An 18479-nucleotide genomic window follows, 5' to 3' on the forward strand; every position below is an offset into this window, starting at 1 on the left:
ATTTAACGTTACTTTATATTATTATTCTATTGTTTTATTGTTCCTGTCAAGTTTCTAGGTTTTTCCTTTTTGAAGTTTAAAATGTTAAGACTGCTCCATAAAGGAGGACGTACTACTTGGTAATACCATGATAACTTTCCTCTGCTTCCCTCTTCTGCTCACATATTGGGGCCATGATGCCTCCCTTCTTTTCTTATGCCAGATGTCCCCCCTCTCTTATTGAGATTACCACCCGTTAATCTAAGTGGCAAAAGTGCTTGGGAAAATTAAACTAGATTGAGGGATATACTGTAGGGAACCATTCAGTGTTGGCAGTTGAAGAACTAGACAACCTTACAGATCTTTTCCCAGTTTGACTCTGTGAAACCATTTCTCTGTGATATTTCTTATGCGAGGAGCTAATGGTTTGTTCGTATTCTTCAGAGTTTTTTTTTTAATAAAGGCCTTTCGTAGGGTGGGATCAACGTCTTTCATTTGCTCTCTATTCTGCAATAAGGGAAGCAGATTTTAATTGTCACCCGGGGGTGGAAACTAAATGGATTGTTTGCTTGCTATCTGTACTGTGTCTCATTCTTGAATAATGAAGGACACAGCAAACACTCTCTGTTTCTAGCTCTATGTTGAAATGTTCAGCTCAGAAATAATAATAGTAAACTGAATCATAAACATTCCAGACCACGACAGCTAGAGAGCAAGTGTAGGTAATGGATCCAGATGATTATGTTGCCAGTTCTATGTGACATTGTTAGCATTTGCCCAGCAAACTTTCTGCTCTTGAGAGCTTTAATGTCTTGCTTTCTCCAGATTTCTGTTGGACTTTAATAGCTCCTAATGGTGCCAGTTATTTCAGAGACAGGAGCGCTAGATATTCCTTAGATCTGACCTTGTTTGGGATCCCCTGTGGGGACCATCCTAGTTTTGGTCAACCCAGGAGCCCACTTAGCTGCATCCCTTGGCAAGGTGTCAATGTGCATAAAACGGGAACTGGCTGTGGCATGTGTAATCTTTGTCATGGATGAATGGCCCACAGAGACTACAGATCGCCAGTCACCATGCCCTGCATCTTGGAATTCTGCTCAGATCGAGGTGGAGCATTGTATGCTGGGAACTGTAGTTTCCAGAGGGTGGATATCTGTATTAAAGCAGTTGGAGGGCGCATTGTATGATACCTGTATGTACCTGTAAACTGTTGGAGGGTGCATTGTAAATACCTGAGTAGTAGCATTTTTTTTGTCTAAGAGATCCTTAGAGCAGGAGAGTGGGGGAAAAAAACTTCAGGTACAGAATCCAGTGCTGTACAATGAAAAACTGTCAAGCAGACGGATGAGAAAAATAAAAAGCAACTTGAGTCGTTTGTTTGTTAAAGCGGGAAGTACCTTGCAGGAGAGAAAGAACAGATGAGGGGTGTAGCAAATGTGTACAATAACCTGGAAAAGGTGAGTTTGAAGAGTGGAGTGGGAGAGGACTTTGTGATCAAGAATTGCGACACTGTTTTCCCACATGGGGAAGGGGCAGCCTCCGAGTAAGCCAGGGAAATGGAGGGGGGTTATATGAGTGGGAGTGAAGGAGAGGAGGAGAAGAGGGGATAAGAGCAGAGAATTGCTGTAGTTAAACATCCTGTCCTATGATGCTATAGTGTGGAAGTAATTGGCTGTTTTCTTTTTCCCCTGCTGAACCCCAGGAACGTAGATTGTTCCAGTACAAATTGGTCCAGAGAATTCTGAGTCTGTTGCCCACTGGAGGAGAAAAATGTCCGTCCATGTACATTACCTAGATGCTGTTTTTATTTCCAGGTCTGACTTGTTTTTGCTGGAGCAGCAAATCATAGAGGCTGTAAATAAAAGGTGCTTAAGATCAGAGCTGGCTTCTTGGGGCTTGGGATAGTGTAAGGGTGGAAGGCAGATAGATAGCTGAGTCGAGTGCAGAGGTGGTGAACACAATCAAGGTAAGACCCGAGATGGGCTTTGCTCTAACCTGGCAGTGCTGCTGCTGTGGCAGCTGATGAAGATGGCCCAAGAAAGCATCTTCCAGCGGGAGAGGGTTTCGCAACTATTCTGGGGGAGAAGGGTCACAAAAACTGGCCTATGAATTCAGTCATTATACTCTAAATCAGACTTCCTGAAGAGCATGGAAGGACTTCTCTGGGAACTCTTCCTCTTTTATGTCACTCTCAGATCCCAAATGCGGAGGTCATCTCTCCCTTTCAAACCAGGAGGGGCTGGGTGTGGTGCTCTCCAGCACCATCTGCTGGAGAGGGTCCCTTGAGAGCAAGTCTTTCATTGTGTATGCTCAAGCACTCGCTGAGCTGACTGGCTTCTCAGCGCCTCCATGCCCTGCTGGCCAGGGAAATGATATATTGAGTTTGGATATCCCTTATGGCGGTGTGTTGAAATTTCGTTGTCGTTGAAATCAGCTAAACCCCTTCTCATGTCCACCTTCCGAATGTGAGTGACCTAGATGCTAAGGTTCTGTAGTCTGTGGCTTCTAGTTGCTAAGGTCTGTAACTTTGTACCTGAATCTGAGTAATGGGGATCTGCTTGCTCGGAGGGAAGCTTGTTTTCTGTCTTTAGAGTAATTCTTCCATGAACATGATGCTCGCTGAGCCTCTTTGCTGCAGACATCTGTCATTTGCTTTTCTCCTTTGGACAATGGAGGCGAGGCTCTTGGTTAAAGGTTGACACTCATGTGAATGACAGATGTCTGTAAACATTGTCTCTGCAGTGTGTGCAATTCCATTCTGTTTTTGTGCCAAATGCAACCCCGGTTTGCCTAGCAAGACAACAGAATAAAGACTGGAGTGGCAAGAGAACTGTAACTTGAAAGTCTTTTTAAAACTTTTGTTTCACAATGTTTTTGTAAAGCTGAATATCTCTTCCTCCCGTGGTCCCCCCCCAAATAGTCCTATAATCTTTAAAGACTTTTGAGAATGCCACCTCCCCAAACAGTAACACATTAAAAGAGTAGCAGGAGGACTGTGGAGTTCAAATATGTAGTATCCAGATGGTGTAGGGAGTTCATAGGGTTCTGAGTCTGTGCCCTAGGAACAGATACTGTCTCACTGAGAGACCATCTGACAGGCTTGCTTTTTTAGCTGAGTTTTCACATCTTACAGGTGACCTGAAAATCTTTTAATAACGCCTCTCCCTTTCCCCCCGAACTTAAAAATCCCAAGACTAGTAACAGGCGCAGTGTGTGCTTAAAGATCCCAGTGTGTTTGGAAAGTGTGTGTGGGTGTCACTTGTCTTCGTGGACACTTAAAGCACACAAGCAGAAGAAGGGATTTTGGTTTTGGCTGTCTCTGTAAGGGAAAGTGCAGAACCCTGAATTCTGTTCTTGGCAAGTGAGTGAGTGCACATGTGGTGGACTTTGTGGACTGACTTAGAAGTTCTTACTCTGGTTCCTAGTGAAAGAGCTTCCACATTGCACAAACCTCTGGCACCAGTCGTCAGCCAGGGAACCCAAGGAAAATGTGGGCAGTAGAGAATGCACTGTCTTCTCCTTCTTAGTAGGCAATTCTTCCTCATTGAGGTTAAGACTCATTTGCCTGTTTCATATTTGGGGTGAACCCATTGATGTCAGTGGGGTTATGGTTACAGGAATGAATTTGGCCTATTAATATTAAATAATGCACCTGTGTAAGGCTTCCTTACATCACTGTAGCACAGGGGTTGTCACCCTTTGGCACGTGGTTCATCAGGGTAATCCACTGGTGGGCCGCGAGACATTTTGTTTACGTTGACCGTCCACAGGCATGGCCCCCAATGTGTGCCTGCGGACAGTCAATGTAGGCAAAATGTCTCGCAGCCTGGCAGCGGATCATGCTGATGGGCTGAGTGCCGAAGCTTGCCGACCCCTGCTGTAGCATCTGATTAAATTCATTCAGAACATCAGTTCCTTCCACAATACTCTGAAGCACCCCCTCCCCTCCAGATTAAAGCCAGTTATACTTCAGAGGAAACAAATACAGCTGCTTTACTTCCCAGGCCAAGTGCCCGAGGCTGTTTTGCGATTTGGTTGTTAAGCAAAGACCTGCAGAGGACTTCCTGCATTGTGCCCTACAAGTGGCAAGACATGGATTCAGCCTCATTTTCAGCAGTAATAAATTCTATAGACAAGGACTGTCTGCTGAGACTGCCTGGCAGCCTGCAGGTTTGAGCCTGGGAGTCTCCATCACTTCCACTGCCCTGCACGGTCCACTGGTTTTTATTAATTATTTGTGTTCTTGTTGCACCTTGAGTCCCTGCTCAAAATCAGGGCCTTGTTGTACGAAGTGCTTTGCAAAGTCAGGTGCAGTCCCTGCCCCAAAGGACTTGCAATCTGTATTCACAGGCAGATGAACAATATAAATGCAAAATGCTAAGGTACAAAGCAGCCTAGTTGCATTTCTGTTTGTTGGAGTCTTTCTTTCGTTTTTTAGTTTCCCCCAAACCCATTCCCCCTTCCTCTCTCCTCTTAGGAGCCCACGCCAACTTTGCAGCTCCGTTGCTGAGACAAAGTGCCCCCTTTCCACCCTCTCCACTCCCACAGTAATAGCTCCTCTCCATTTGTCTCTTTGATAGCTAGAGCTTTAAAATCAGGATCTGGAAATAGGACCAGTTCTGGGGAAGCAGCCAGCAAAGAGTGCTGGGCATCCACACAATGTACTCTGTCCCTCTGCTTGACTGAGCGGGCAGCTGTGTATCGATCTGTTGTTTCCAGGTGGACCTCAGGGTCAGCCCGAAGTAGTGTCTTTCACTAGTCCACTCTAAGTAAGAAAAGCATAGATTGATTGCCATGGATGGTCCCTCATCTAAGAGTTAAGACATTAGATGATGATTTAAAAAAAAAAAATCAACCCTGGCGACTGCTGGTCTTTGGACCATGAGCTGAGAAGAATCCACAAGAACCTGAGGTGATGCAGGCCAGATGCTTGCTCTCAAGGAAGAATTCACCTTCTAGAGATTCATATTGATTCTCCCTGCCTGCCAATATCATCCTGACCTCTTCCTGGATTCATCTTTCATCTATAGGAACATCTGTACATGATTGGTGATGAAGAGCCCTGTAGTTGGGCTACAGTATATTGATGGCACTCTACCTTATAAAATCTTATGGTATCCCCCAGCAGCCTTCTCAGTCTGACCTAGAGAAGTCAACTTACTCTGTCCATCCCTGCTAGGTCCTTCAGGCAGGTCAGCAGCACCTCATGGTCAACGACGTATAAGTTCTGTCAAGAGAGAGAACAATATTGGTGTAGACATTTGATCTCCATTCATAGCCCTGAAAGGAAACTGTCCAGCAGTCTCTGTTCCATATCCTCCAGATCTTGAAAACAGACTAGAAGGGACTGGTATCCAAAGCACTATGATGAAAGGCATAAAGGTCTAAATCAGCTTATCTGTATTCAGTTTTCTTTTGCATATGGGGCTGAAGTTGGAGGAGAGATTTGTTTGGAAACGAATTTATGTATGGTCTTCTCCAACTCCTGACGATGATCCATTACATCAGAGTCCATCCCCTTGCAAGGCTGTGCGGTGATCCAGCCAATGAAAGGCCCATCAAATATTGAAGTAGATTAAAACTTAATTATAAAACACATAAATTGTTGAATGCATATCTCAAATACCCCAGCTGTGTCACTTCATATGCATTAAAAACGATATAACCAGGAATAGGAAAAAAATGTATGAACCGACAGTTGCCCACAGAATGTGGGGTAATGTTTCATTCTCATAGCCGCATATCCAACATACTACGCTTGATCTTAGCCGGAAGGCTGAGAAGCTGCCTGTAGGCTGTATTGTCATGTCACCGCAGTTACAAGGCAGAACCTTACTGATTCGCACTAATGACTGGGAGAGCCACTATAGGACCTGGGTTTTTTAAGAGTTAGGAAAAAGCCAGCACTTGCCACTTGTTGCCATAGTTATTTCCTATTCTGAATACAGGGGATAACTATGATAACTTCAGATTTAAGAATTTTATTAAGATGATAAAATAAAAAGAAAATGGTACAGAGTTTAAGCGTAGAAGTTTCTGGTTATCAGGAAATAACATACAGAATATCAAGGGTGCGAAGTTCTACTACTATGTAGTATCTTTGTGGTATCAGTCAGCAAGGTTTGATATTTCAATGGCTTCTCTTGTACAAGCCAACTCTGGCCAAGGCTGACTTTTAATGGCAACTTGCTAAAGGCTTGGATATTGTGGTGATGGGCACTTTTCCAATGCCTAAGCTAGCTAGGCCACTCCAAGCAGCCGAACAATAAAAGAACCAGATTAATGCAGCACACCTTGTCCTTCGCTTATGCTGACAACCTACCAAGTCATTGGTGGTAACTTTTAAAATGAAATCTTGGTAGTGCTTTGCTGTGAAATCTCTGCTGAGAAGTGGAGAGAAATTGCCATTCTTTTTGTGGGTGAGCTAAATTCAGGGTAGCTAATGCGGTATCAATAATAATTATTATACGTTGGAATAGTTATATTGTCAAATTTAGACGGCAAGTTCCTTAAGGAAGGAACTTTGGTTTATGTCTTTAAGGGACGTGTTTATCAAAGGCACTGTATAACTAATATTTACATGCTGTTTATTTAAAGCTGAAATATCTTAATTGTGGACTGAGTTTTTCAAGGGTCCAGTGACTTTGGGTACCTCAAATTTTGGCAGCCCAATTTGTCCCTTTAAGATGTTTCAAGTTGGGCACCCAAATCACTAGTCACTTCTGAAAACAGTGGACTATCATGTTTTTTTAAAAAAAAGTAGTGCACCTTTTTTAAGCTTACAGTACAGATACTTTTATAGACTGCTGGTCAAATAGCTGCTTAAGGCTGTATGTACATACATGGATACACACAGTGTTCTTTGTTTGTTACCGGGGCATGTATTTTGCAGTGAATATCGAGTTAAGGTCGTCAGCTTTGCTTGTCAAAAAGAAAAGGAGTACTTGTGGCACCTTAGAGACTAACCAATTTATTTGAGCATGAGCTCAAATAAATTGGTTAGTCTCTAAGGTGCCACAGGTACTCCTTTTCTTTTTGCGAATACAGACTAACACGGCTGTTACTCTGAAACTTTGCTTGTCAAGTAACTCCTGATTGTGATCTAAAAATCTTTGCCGAGTCCTCCAGGCAGATCTTTTCAATTTGAAAAAGAAAATAAAAGAAAACATGGCTCTTAAGGTTCCAGATTTGCAATCACGCTGTAGTCTTATGCAGATGGAAATCTGCCATGTCTTGTGTTTTGCCAAGAGAAAGAGGGGCTAGGTTCATGTTGTGTTTACTTGGGAGAGTTCTTCCTTTGTAGCACGAAGACCAAGCGCTTTATTGAACTTGGGAGGTATTTTTCTATGAGAGAGAGAAAAATGAAGTGGGGGGAGCCTTTATAAGCAGTTGTCAGTCTTGTCACCAGGGTCCAACATCAGCCACCAAACCAAAGAGCGAAGCTCCTGCTTTGCTTTTCTCCTGTCAGAGAACAGGGGCAGGGCTGGGACCATGTGAAAGGCTGTGAGTATGGAACCTATTAGTGAAAGTAACCTCTCTAGAGTGCCTCTTCAATTGGGATGGGGTGAGGGAGATGAAGATGCTCTGGTTCTGATTTATGTGCTGCAATACCGTGTTTGGTATGTCATAAGTGTCAAAAGCCTGTGTGTAGGAGGGTGAAGGCAGGATGTGGATGGCCCTGATGCACAGCATTGTTACTGTTTTTTTTAACAAAAGGAAATGCTGTATGAAGCAGAAGTGTCAGCTGCTACACAGCAATCCAAGCCGCTCTGGAGGAGGGTTATTAAAGGGCATTTGTATCAGATCTCTCTCTGCTTGGCTGCTACGATCGGGGGAGATTGTTTGCATCCGCAGCGTGTCTAAGATGGAGTCATGAATTGAGTTTGGGGAAAACTGATACAAAGAGGTATTGTAAGTTGTTGGGCTCAGTGCAACAATTGGTAGGGGAAATTCTCTGGCCGGTGCTATGCAGGAGGTCAGACTAGCTAGACCCTTGTGGCCTTGACATCTATGAAAGAAGTACTTAAATCATTTTGTGACAGGAAATAACCAAAGAAACCTGATTTCTCAGCCATCAGTTACCACTTAATGGGTGTATTGTTCTGTGAAGTGAATTGAGAAGCTAGAGGAGTTCACTTTTGAACTAGATGACTAAGCATGGAGCTGGGAATATGGAGCCCTGGGTTCTATTCCTGACTAGCTATCTAAGGATTTATAACCTCCCATCTCCATGGTATCTGGATAAGACACAGATGTAAATGCCACATTTGTGCGCAGTGTAATGATTGCTTACTGCATCTAATGCAGGGGTGGGCAAACTTTTTGGCCTGAGGGCCACATCTAGGTATGGAAGTAGTATGGTGGGCTACGAATGCTCACAAAATTGGGGGTTGGGCTCCAGCTGGGGGTGCAGGCTCTGAGGAGGGGTTGGGGGTGCAGGAGGGTGCTCCAGGCTGGTACCAAGGGATTTGGAGAGCAGGAGGGGGACCAGGGCTGGGGCAGGGGGTTGGGGCGCAGGAGGGGGTCAGGGGTGCAAGCTCCAGGCGGCGCTTATCTCAAGCAGCTCCTAGAAGCAGCAGCATGTCCCTTTTCCAGCTCCTATGTGGAAGCGCAGCCAGGCGGCTCTACGCGCTGCCCCATCTGCAGGCGTGGCCCCCGCAGCTCCTATTGGCTGTGGTTCCAATGGGAGCTGAGGGGGCGGTGCTTGGGTGGGGACAGCATGGAGCCCCCGGCTTCCCCTACGTGTAGGAGCTGGAGGGGGACATGCTGCTGCTTCCAGGAGCCATGCGGTGCCATGGCACACACGGAGTGGGGCAAGCTCAAGGGCCAGATTAAAACATCTGAAGGGCCAGGTGTAGCCCCCGGGCCGTAGTTTGCCCTCCCCTGTTCTAATGCTTCACACTTCTTCCCCTGTAGATCTCAAAGTGCATTACAAAGTGGGTGAGTCTCCTTACCCCTCATTTCATAGAGGGGGGGCACAGTTTGGTGAAGTGACTTACCCAGGGTTACACAGCAAGTCAGTGGCAGAACTGGGAACTAAGCCAACTCTCCTGACTCCTGGTTCTGTGTGTTTTGCTGGACCATGCTGTCTATATAACTGGGCACACTGCTCTTTCATAAGGCTTGTGATCCTCTGATTAAAATTGCTCATTAGTTTTTTTACTGGTCTAGCTATGGTAGTGAGAGGGATTGGGGCTGGGCATCAAAACCTGCCGCATAGCCAAATGGCATCCAGCATGCAAGCCGTCTTTTCCTGCTGGGCTGGGTTGGTGTTTGGTACTAAAGCTCTACATTTCCCTTGGACACTCTGGTTTGTTAAGGAATACACAGGATCGTGAGCTCTGTCCCGGAGCTCTCTGCCTCATGTCACCCAGTGAATTACAATTCACTCTGGGCTTGATCCTGTGAGCTGCACAGTGTTCTCAGCACTGCAGGGTGGTGTCAGGAGAATTCCAGGCTGTCCTTTTTGCCCTCTAGCACGGGAGAGTGTTCAGGCTTAGGAGAGACCGTTTCATTTGATGGATCTTTTTGCAGTTTGGAGACTTGGGAGGCATGCTTTCCAGCCAGCGTGCTAATCGTCCGCTTCCCTTGCACAATCCCTCCATGACTGGGTAATACGTTTCTAAATACATGTGGTTTTGTTTGTGTTTTTATTTTAAATGAGAGAGGAACCCTTGAGAGCAGTGCTCAAAACAAAAAGAAAATGAGCATGGAAGCTGGTGTGTGCAAAGCATCGCTCTGCACAAAGGAGCAGAACCGAAGGAGGTAACTTATGAAGGAGCCCTGCAGAGCTGATTTAATCAGAGTCTCAGATAATATTTTCCCTTTTTTCTATAATAAACACAGAGTATTTATATTCTATGTGAAGAAAAATGATGTTAAAAGAACATGAAGGTTGCCAAGTCAACTACTGAATTCAGATTGCCTGTGTACCCTTAATTCAGCCCCCTTGTGTATCTGCATTATGACACAGACCTTAATTACATGATCACATACAATTACTGTACTAGTCGGAAACGGCTGAAACTTTCCAAAAACAACCGGAATGGAAAATTTTAGCTTAAATGTTTAAAGTTTGGCAGAGTTGTAAACAGCTGAAAACTAGCTCTTCGTAAGGTTGCCCGGCACTTCCCGCTGTAATAGAAAGCGCTGCCAGCACCACCTGTTTTAGGATAAACTTTACCAAAGCGCTTAAGTGACTTAGGAAGATGTAGTTCCCATTGAAAGTAAACTGGATTTAAGCTACCTAAGTCACTCTAGAAGAATTTACCCATAATGCCATTCATCTAGAAGCATCTCACCCCCAAGCCGACTGCTGATGTACATTAACTGTGTAAGGGTCATTTCATCGGCCGCTGAAAGGCAGCCATCACTGTAGTGGAATGTGGTGGCAATTTTGCTCCATCTGTTACTCTCCACTTTCCCGTCTAAAAACGGGGGTAAATCTCCACCTCCTTCCCCCCCCCGCCCCGGTGAAAGTTGCAAGTGGAATTTTTGTCAGATATAATGTAACTGCTCAAGTTGGAATTTGGACAGTACATTGGGGTTCACACCCCTGCTTCAGAGAAAATTTGGGTGAGATTGAATGGTCTGTGATAGACGGGAAGTCAGACTAGGTGATCTAATGCTGCCTTGTGGCCTTAAACTCTATGTGATTCTATGCAAATCGCTATGATATCTTTAATGACAAGCAATCAGGTCAGGGCCTTGTTTTTACTGATCCCAAAAATGGTATCTCCAGGAGTATTGTGCGTCTGCATGCCATCTATGGGCCATCTGTTCGATAAATTGTCTTCTACTGACTCATCAACAGGGCTGGCAATTTTCTTGAGCAAATCCGTCCCTGAACTAACCAGGCCTGATTGTGAGTAGCTTACGGGATCGTGGCAATATAGCCATAATGGCTTCCTTTCAAGTAGGATTTCCTTGAACCTAATAGTTCACTTCTATGCCCACCCCCATCTTTGCATCTTATTGTTTTCCCCCTTGCTCAAGGGAAAGAGTAAATGCTTTTTTTTTTTATTCAAGGGTAGCCCTTGGCACTCCGCTCTTGTGAGAGCCATGCTGACTTTGAGTTCAAAAGATGTGACTTCTTTGAGGTCGGATTGTGGTCTTCCATCTCTCCTCATAGTTAAAAATGAATAAGAAAATACTTCCTCAAAGAAGAAGGAAAGAGCATGCTGTGTAAAGTGCAAGGGAATAAATCTTGCCTCTGGCTAAGGAGAGACCCAACTCACAGAATTTCTAGTTGAAATCTTGCTTGTTTGACAAAGGTTTTATTTTTAAGCACCTTGTATGTTGTAGTAGTAGACAGAAAATACTTCTTTAAACTGACACTGGCTGAGAGCCAACCTCCGATGTACCCCAAAGTGCTCACAGTACAATTCTACTGTGGGTAGAGTACAGAACTGGGAGTTGGAAGTTGTGGTTCTGATCCTGGTTCTGGCACAGATAACTGATAGAGAGTCTGTGCTCTAAAGATCATCTGCTCTAAGGATCTGACCCTGCAAACTCTACTGAGTGCAGTAATTACTCCCTTGGGGAGTTCCACTGAAGGAGATAGTTCTGCTCATGGTGATAATCACTTTGCTGGGTAGGAAGTGTTTTTGGGTTCAGGCCCTAAGAACTACAACAAACAGGGAGTGAGGTGGACTGCGAGACAGATAGGAGAAAGGCATGAAGAGGCCAATATGAAAGCTTCTCAACTGGCCACATAGGGCATGTGTCTAGCAAGTTTGTCTAAATTCTTATGTTTATTCTTAATATTTTATTATTCAAATATAATTTTAGAACAAATATTTGTCTATAAAAGTCCTTGCCCTGGAGAGCTTATGATACCAGATTATGAGTAACATGTGAAGGGAGAGCTATAGAGTCAAATACTTATTGTGTTTATATACATTGATTAATACCTTTGCAAAGTAAAAAGTTATAGCTAGAAAAATAAAGTGCTAGCTATTCCCCCTTTGCCTCCTCAATGTAGCCATCATGAGCTAGTTGATTTCTGATAGTTGTTGCAAGATGCATGAGTCTCGAGGGTGATGGACAGGAGAGAAAGAGAGGATTTTTTAAAATGTAGGTGTTCCCTCCCTTTAAATCTGGTTGTCCCCAGCAAAGTAACTTTGCTCCAGACTTGTGAAATCCAGAGCTGGTTGACACTGTGGCAGCTAAGTCAGTAGTGGAGGCTATGACCAAACTGGGGTTCATCAAGAATTTTAACCAGGGACTAGTCAAACAGAGTTGCAATGTATTTGTGTGTGTCTGTAAATCTCTCCTCATCTGATACACATTTCTCAGTGATGTATTTATTGTATATCTTTTTAAAAGCTCCAAACGGACGAAGAATGGTTTTCCTGGCTGACCAGTATGCAGTCATTAGCTGGCTTACCTTGCTTCGTCCTATACCTTGCTTCCACCCTATACCGGAAACCTACTGACCGCTATTCCTACCTGCATGCCTCCAGCTTTCACCCTGACCACACCACACGATCCATCGTCTACAGCCAAGCTCTGCGATACAACCGCATTTGCTCCAACCCCTCAGACAGAGACAAACACCTACAAGATCTCTGTCAAGCTTTCTTACAACTACAATACCCACCTGCAGAAGTAAAGAAACAGATTGATAGAGCCAGAAGAGTTCCCAGAAGTTACCTACTACAGGACAGGCCTAACAAAGAAAATAACAGAACGCCACTAGCCGTCACTTTCAGCCCCCAACTAAAACCCCTCCAACGCATTATTAAGGATCTACAACCTATCCTAAAGGATGACCCTACACTCTCACAAGTCTTGGGAGACAGGCCAGTCCTTGCCTACAGACAGCCCCGCAACCTGAAGCAAATACTCACCAACAACCACATACCACACAACAGAACCACTAACCCAGGAACTTATCCTTGCAACAAAGCCCGTTGCCAATTGTGCCCACATACCTATTCAGGGGACACCATCACAGGGCCTAATAACATCAGCCACACTATCAGAGGCTCGTTCATCTGCACATCCACCAATGTGATATATGCCATCATGTGCCAGCAATGCCCCTCTGCCATGTACATTGGTCAAACTGGACAGTCTCTACGTAAAAGAATAAATGGACACAAATCAGATGTTAAGAATTATAACATTCATAAACCAGTTGGAGAACACTTCAATCTCTCTGGTCACGCAATCACAGACATGAAGGTCGCTATCTTAAAACAAAAAAACTTCAAATCCAGACTCCAGTGAGAAACTGCTGAATTGGAATTCATTTGCAAATTGGATACTATTAATTTAGGCTTAAATAGAGACTGGGAGTGGCTAAGTCATTATGCAAGGTAGCCTGTTTCCCCTTGTTTCCCCCCCCCCCCCCCCAGATGTTCTGGTTTAACTTGGATTTAAACTTGGAGAGTGGTCAGTTTGGATGAGCTATTACCAGCAGGAGAGTGAGTTTGTGTGTGTATGGGGGTGGGGGGGATGTGAGAAAACCTGGATTTGTGCAGGAAATAGCCCGACTTGATTATGTAAAGAGTTGTCACTTTGGATGGGCTAGCACCAGCAGGAGAGTGAATTTGTGTGGGGGGGGTGGAGGGTGAGAAAACCTGGATTTGTGCTGGAAATGGCCCACCTGCTGATCACTTTAGATAAGCTATTACCAGCAGGACAGTGGGGTGGGAGGAGGTATTGTTTCATATTCTCTGTGTATATATAAAGTCTGCTGCAGTTTCCACGGTATGCATCCGATGAAGTGAGCTGTAGCTCACGAAAGCTCATGCTCAAATAAATTGGTTAGTCTCTAAGGTGCCACAAGTACTCCTTTTCTTTTTGTGAATACAGACTAACACGGCTGTTACTCTGAAACTTGCTTCTTCCATCTGACATCAGCTGTGCCTGCAGCCAGTGTCATTGGTGTGAGTGAGTGAGTGCCATCCCAGGTAGCTCTTCAGCAGTGGAAGTCTCTCATGTTTGCAAAATACAGAAGAGCAAATCTGATATGGAATGAAATACTTTATTTTCAAGTATAAGAATCCAGAGAATGGGAGGGTGGGTGGATGGATGTGGGGAGAGGTGTGTGAAGACACATGTGCTTTCTTTCCTCCAAAAAAGTTTGATTACATCTAAAAAACAGCTAAAATTGCAGTAATTTTCTGACAAGTCAAAGTACAGTAAATCCAGGGACGTCAGATTACAATACAATAACATGTAATGGATCACGTACACTTGCTCACTCCTGCACCACTTTACAGGCTGGCTGTTCATCAGACAAAAGCCACATGTCTTTCTTTTCCCTCAGAAAACTGAACAAACGCTAAACACCCAGCAAACCTAAACTTTGAATCAGTACTGACTTGGGGAAATGTTTTTTTCCAAATCTAATTAGTAATCTGATGATTGGACCATTCTTAAGCAGCTTCCATCTTAACAATAAAGAAACTTCTGACTGTACTTGGCAGAAGCTCTTATACATAATTTAGATCATAATTAGGTGCATTAGCACACTTTATATGGCTCTCAGGGGACCAGAAAGTCTAGGTGTACTGGTTAATTTCTTTCTTTCCTGATTGTTTACTGCTCTTGGGAGATTTCACTCGGAGTCCATGTGTCACTGGCTTCATGTGGCTGCATTTAGAGTTGTGAGTTGCAAGTCTTTGGATCATCAGGTAGTATCTGGAGAGCAGTTAACCTGGTGGGAGGGTTTCTCCCCAGTGAGAATGTGCCACAGGGAGTACAGAATACTTGGAAAGAAGGTGAGATGAGATGAGATAATGGAACAAAAGTAGGGGCCTGATCTGGCATGTTGCTGAGTTTCCTGCACCAGTAGTGACTTAATTGGGAGGTGAGGATGCTTAGAATGCCTAGTGATCGGTGTACATTTTATCTAAAATCATAAGCTCTTCTCAGAAAAAGCTGTATTTAGGAGTATGAAGTACTCGCTCCAGGTAATTCTGCTTAAGCAGTTAAACATAAGCAATCCTAATTTTTAAAAAGCTGCCGGAAAGCTTTCCAGTGCTCCATCATAATGGACTATCCTATATCCATCAGTTTGCTTCGATATTTGGTCATGAATCCGGTCCCGCTTTGTCTTGAAATCTCTCCCTTGAATGAAGAGCCTGTTACTGCTTTTGTAAACAGTTGTTTTTACTCGGTTAGTTCAGAATATCTCCTCTTAAAAGTTTGGAAGTAACATTTCTAGCCTTTTCAATCATTCCTTTGGTGACGCGCATAACCCCCCCTTCCATGTTCATTTTATATTTTTTTATTAAATATGCAAAAGTGTAAGTTAATTTAACATCATAATTATTAGTAGTCGTATAGTAAGGTCTAGAAGCCTTGCTGAGATCAGGGCCCCTTTGTGCTAGGTGCTGTACATACAGACATACACAGATTGTCCCTGACTCAGAGTTTATAATCTAAAAAGACAAGCCAGACAAAGGGCTGGAAGAAGGAAGTATTCTCTCCATTTTATAGATGGGAAACTGAGGCACAAAAAAAATCTAATGACTTGCCCAAGGTCACACATGGAGACTGTGGTTGAGCCAGGTATTGAACCCAGATCTCCCAAGTCCCAGCCCAGTGCCTTAAACACAGAACCAGCTGGTCTCACATTAGAGTTACAAATTTAAATGCACAAAAGTTAGGAAACAAGTTAAATTTGTGATAACATAAACATGCCCACACTGCACATCCTTAGGGTCTAGCAAAACAAACAGATCTCTAGCATGTAGCACAACATAATTAACTTTGCCCAAGGTTACAAAATCTGCTTTGATTTGACTTCAGTGGCAAAACTTTGGTGACTCGTGTCTCAGCATTGTGAGAAGGCTGATGCCGTATTGTTGTGATAGTGGCCTGCATCCTTCCCTTGTGCTGTGATCCTGTCAATTCTCCCAAGCTGGGTAGGCCTGGTCTGTACTGGGATGGGAGACTGTAAAATAAGACCATTGTGTAGTATTTCTGGTGTTTGTATAGACCCAGATTCTGCCACCCTTGCCCATACTTGAGTAGTACCTTGCTGTACAAGTAGTCCCATTGCTTTCCATAGGGTTATTGGCAGAGTACCGTACTACTTTGCAGGGGTAGGAGTGATGGAGTGTTTCCTGTACCGTGCTATTCTTTCTGAATTTGTTCTAGCCCAGTGTGACATTATAAGTGCTCTGCTGCTGGAGGTACTGCCTCTCGCATGAAATATGAAAAAGACATTGATACCTGAAGTTGTGAAAAATCTCTTGGCAATTACAATAGCACAGGGGCAATGGGGTTTTGGGGTGGAGTGTATTAACCACAGGTTTCAGAGTAACAGCCGTGTTAGTCTGTATTCGCAAAAAGAAAAGGAGTACTTGTGGCACCTTAGAGACTAACCAATTTATTTGAGCATGAGCTTTCGTGAGCTACAGCTCACTTCATCGGATGCATACCGTGGAAACTGCAGCAGACTTTATATACACACAGAGAATATGAAACAATACCTCCTCCCACCCCACTGTCCTGCTGGTAATAGCTTATCTAAAGTGATCATCAGGTTGGGCCATTTCCAGCACAAATCCAGGTTTTCTCACCCTCCACCCCCCCACACAAATTCACTCTCCTGCTGGTGATAGCCCATCCAAAGTGACCACTCTCCCTACAATGTGCATGATAATCAAGGTGGGCCATTTCCAGCACAAATCCAGGTTTTCTCACACACCCCCCCCCACCCCCATACACACACAAACTCACTCTCCTGCTGGTAATAGCTCATCCAAACTGACCACTCTCCAAGTTTAAATCCAAGTTAAACCAGAACATCGGGGGGGGGGGGGGGAAACAAGGGGAAATAGGCTAGGCTACCTTGCATAATGACTTAGCCACTCCCAGTCTCTATTTAAGCCTAAATTAATAGTATCCAATTTGCAAATGAATTCCAATTCAGCAGTTTCTCACTGGAGTCTGGATTTGAAGTTTTTTTGTTTTAAGATAGCGACCTTCATGTCTGTGATTGCGTGACCAGAGAGACTGAAGTGTTCTCCGACTGGTTTATGAATGTTATAATTCTTGACATCTGATTTGTGTCCATTTATTCTTTTACGTAGAGACTGTCCAGTTTGACCAATGTACATGGCAGAGGGGCATTGCTGGCACATGATGGCATATATCACATTGATGGATGTCCAGGTGAACGAGCCTCTGATAGTGTGGCTGATGTTATTAGGCCCTGTGATGGTGTCCCCTGAATAGATATGTGGGCACAATTGGCAACGGGCTTTGTTGCAAGGATAAGTTCCTGGGTTAGTGGTTCTGTTGTGTGGTATGTGGTTGTTGGTGAGTATTTGCTTCAGGTTGCGGGGCTGTCTGTAGGCAAGGACTGGCCTGTCTCCCAAGATTTGTGAGAGTGTTGGGTCATCCTTTAGGATAGGTTGTAGATCCTTAATAATGCGTTGGAGGGGTTTTAGTTGGGGGCTGAAGGTGACGGCTAGTGGCGTTCTGTTATTTTCTTTGTTAGGCCTGTCCTGTAGTAGGTAACTTCTGGGAACTCTTCTGGCTCTATCAATCTGTTTCTTTACTTCTGCAGGTGGGTATTGTAGTTGTAAGAAAGCTTGACAGAGATCTTGTAGGTGTTTGTCTCTGTCTGAGGGGTTGGAGCAAATGCGGTTGTATCGCAGAGCTTGGCTGTAGACGATGGATCGTGTGGTGTGGTCAGGGTGAAAGCTGGAGGCATGCAGGTAGGAATAGTGGTCAGTAGGTTTCTGGTATAGGGTGGTGTTTATGTGACCATTGTGCTACAGTCCTTGCCTACAGACAGCCCCGCAACCTGAAGCAAATACTCACCAACAACCACATACCACGCAACAGAACCACTAACCCAGGAACTTATCCTTGCAACAAAGCCCGTTGCCAATTGTGCCCACATATCTATTCAGGGGACACCATCACAGGGCCTAATAACATCAGCCACACTATCAGAGGCTCGTATACCTGCACATCCACCAATGTGATATATGCCATCATGTGCCAGCAATGCCCCTCTGCCATGTACATTGGTCAAACTGGACAGTCTTTACGTAAAAGAATAAATGGACACAAATCAGATGTCAAGAATTATAACATTCATAAACCAGTCGGAGAACACTTCAATCTCTCTGGTCACGCAATCACAGACATGAAGGTCGCTATCTTAAAACAAAAAAACTTCAAATCCAGACTCCAGCGAGAAACTGCTGAATTGGAATTCATTTGCAAATTGGATACTATTAATTTAGGCTTAAATAGAGACTGGGAGTGGCTAAGTCATTATGCAAGGTAGCCTAGCCTATTTCCCCTTGTTTTTTCACACCCCCCCCCCCCTCAGATGTTCTGGTTTAACTTGGATTTAAACTTGGAGAGTGGTCAGTTTGGATGAGCTATTACCAGCAGGAGAGTGAGTTTGTGTGTGTATGGGGGTGGGGGGGTGTGTGTGAGAAAACCTGGATTTGTGCTGGAAATGGCCCACCTTGATTATCATGCACATTGTAGGGAGAGTGGTCACTTTGGATGAGCTA

At 44.2% G+C, this 18479-nt stretch overlaps 1 protein-coding gene across 4 annotated transcripts in view; it reads left to right on the top strand.

Annotated features, from left to right (window-relative positions):
- The window catches only part of EXTL3 (exostosin like glycosyltransferase 3), a 229728-nt gene that overhangs the window by 112557 nt on the left and 98692 nt on the right, over nt 1–18479 (top strand). The gene's annotated exons all lie outside the window — the stretch shown is intronic.

The sequence above is a fragment of the Caretta caretta genome, chromosome 3 (genome assembly GCF_965140235.1).
Source record: "Caretta caretta isolate rCarCar2 chromosome 3, rCarCar1.hap1, whole genome shotgun sequence".
Taxonomy (NCBI): Eukaryota; Metazoa; Chordata; order Testudines; family Cheloniidae; genus Caretta; species Caretta caretta.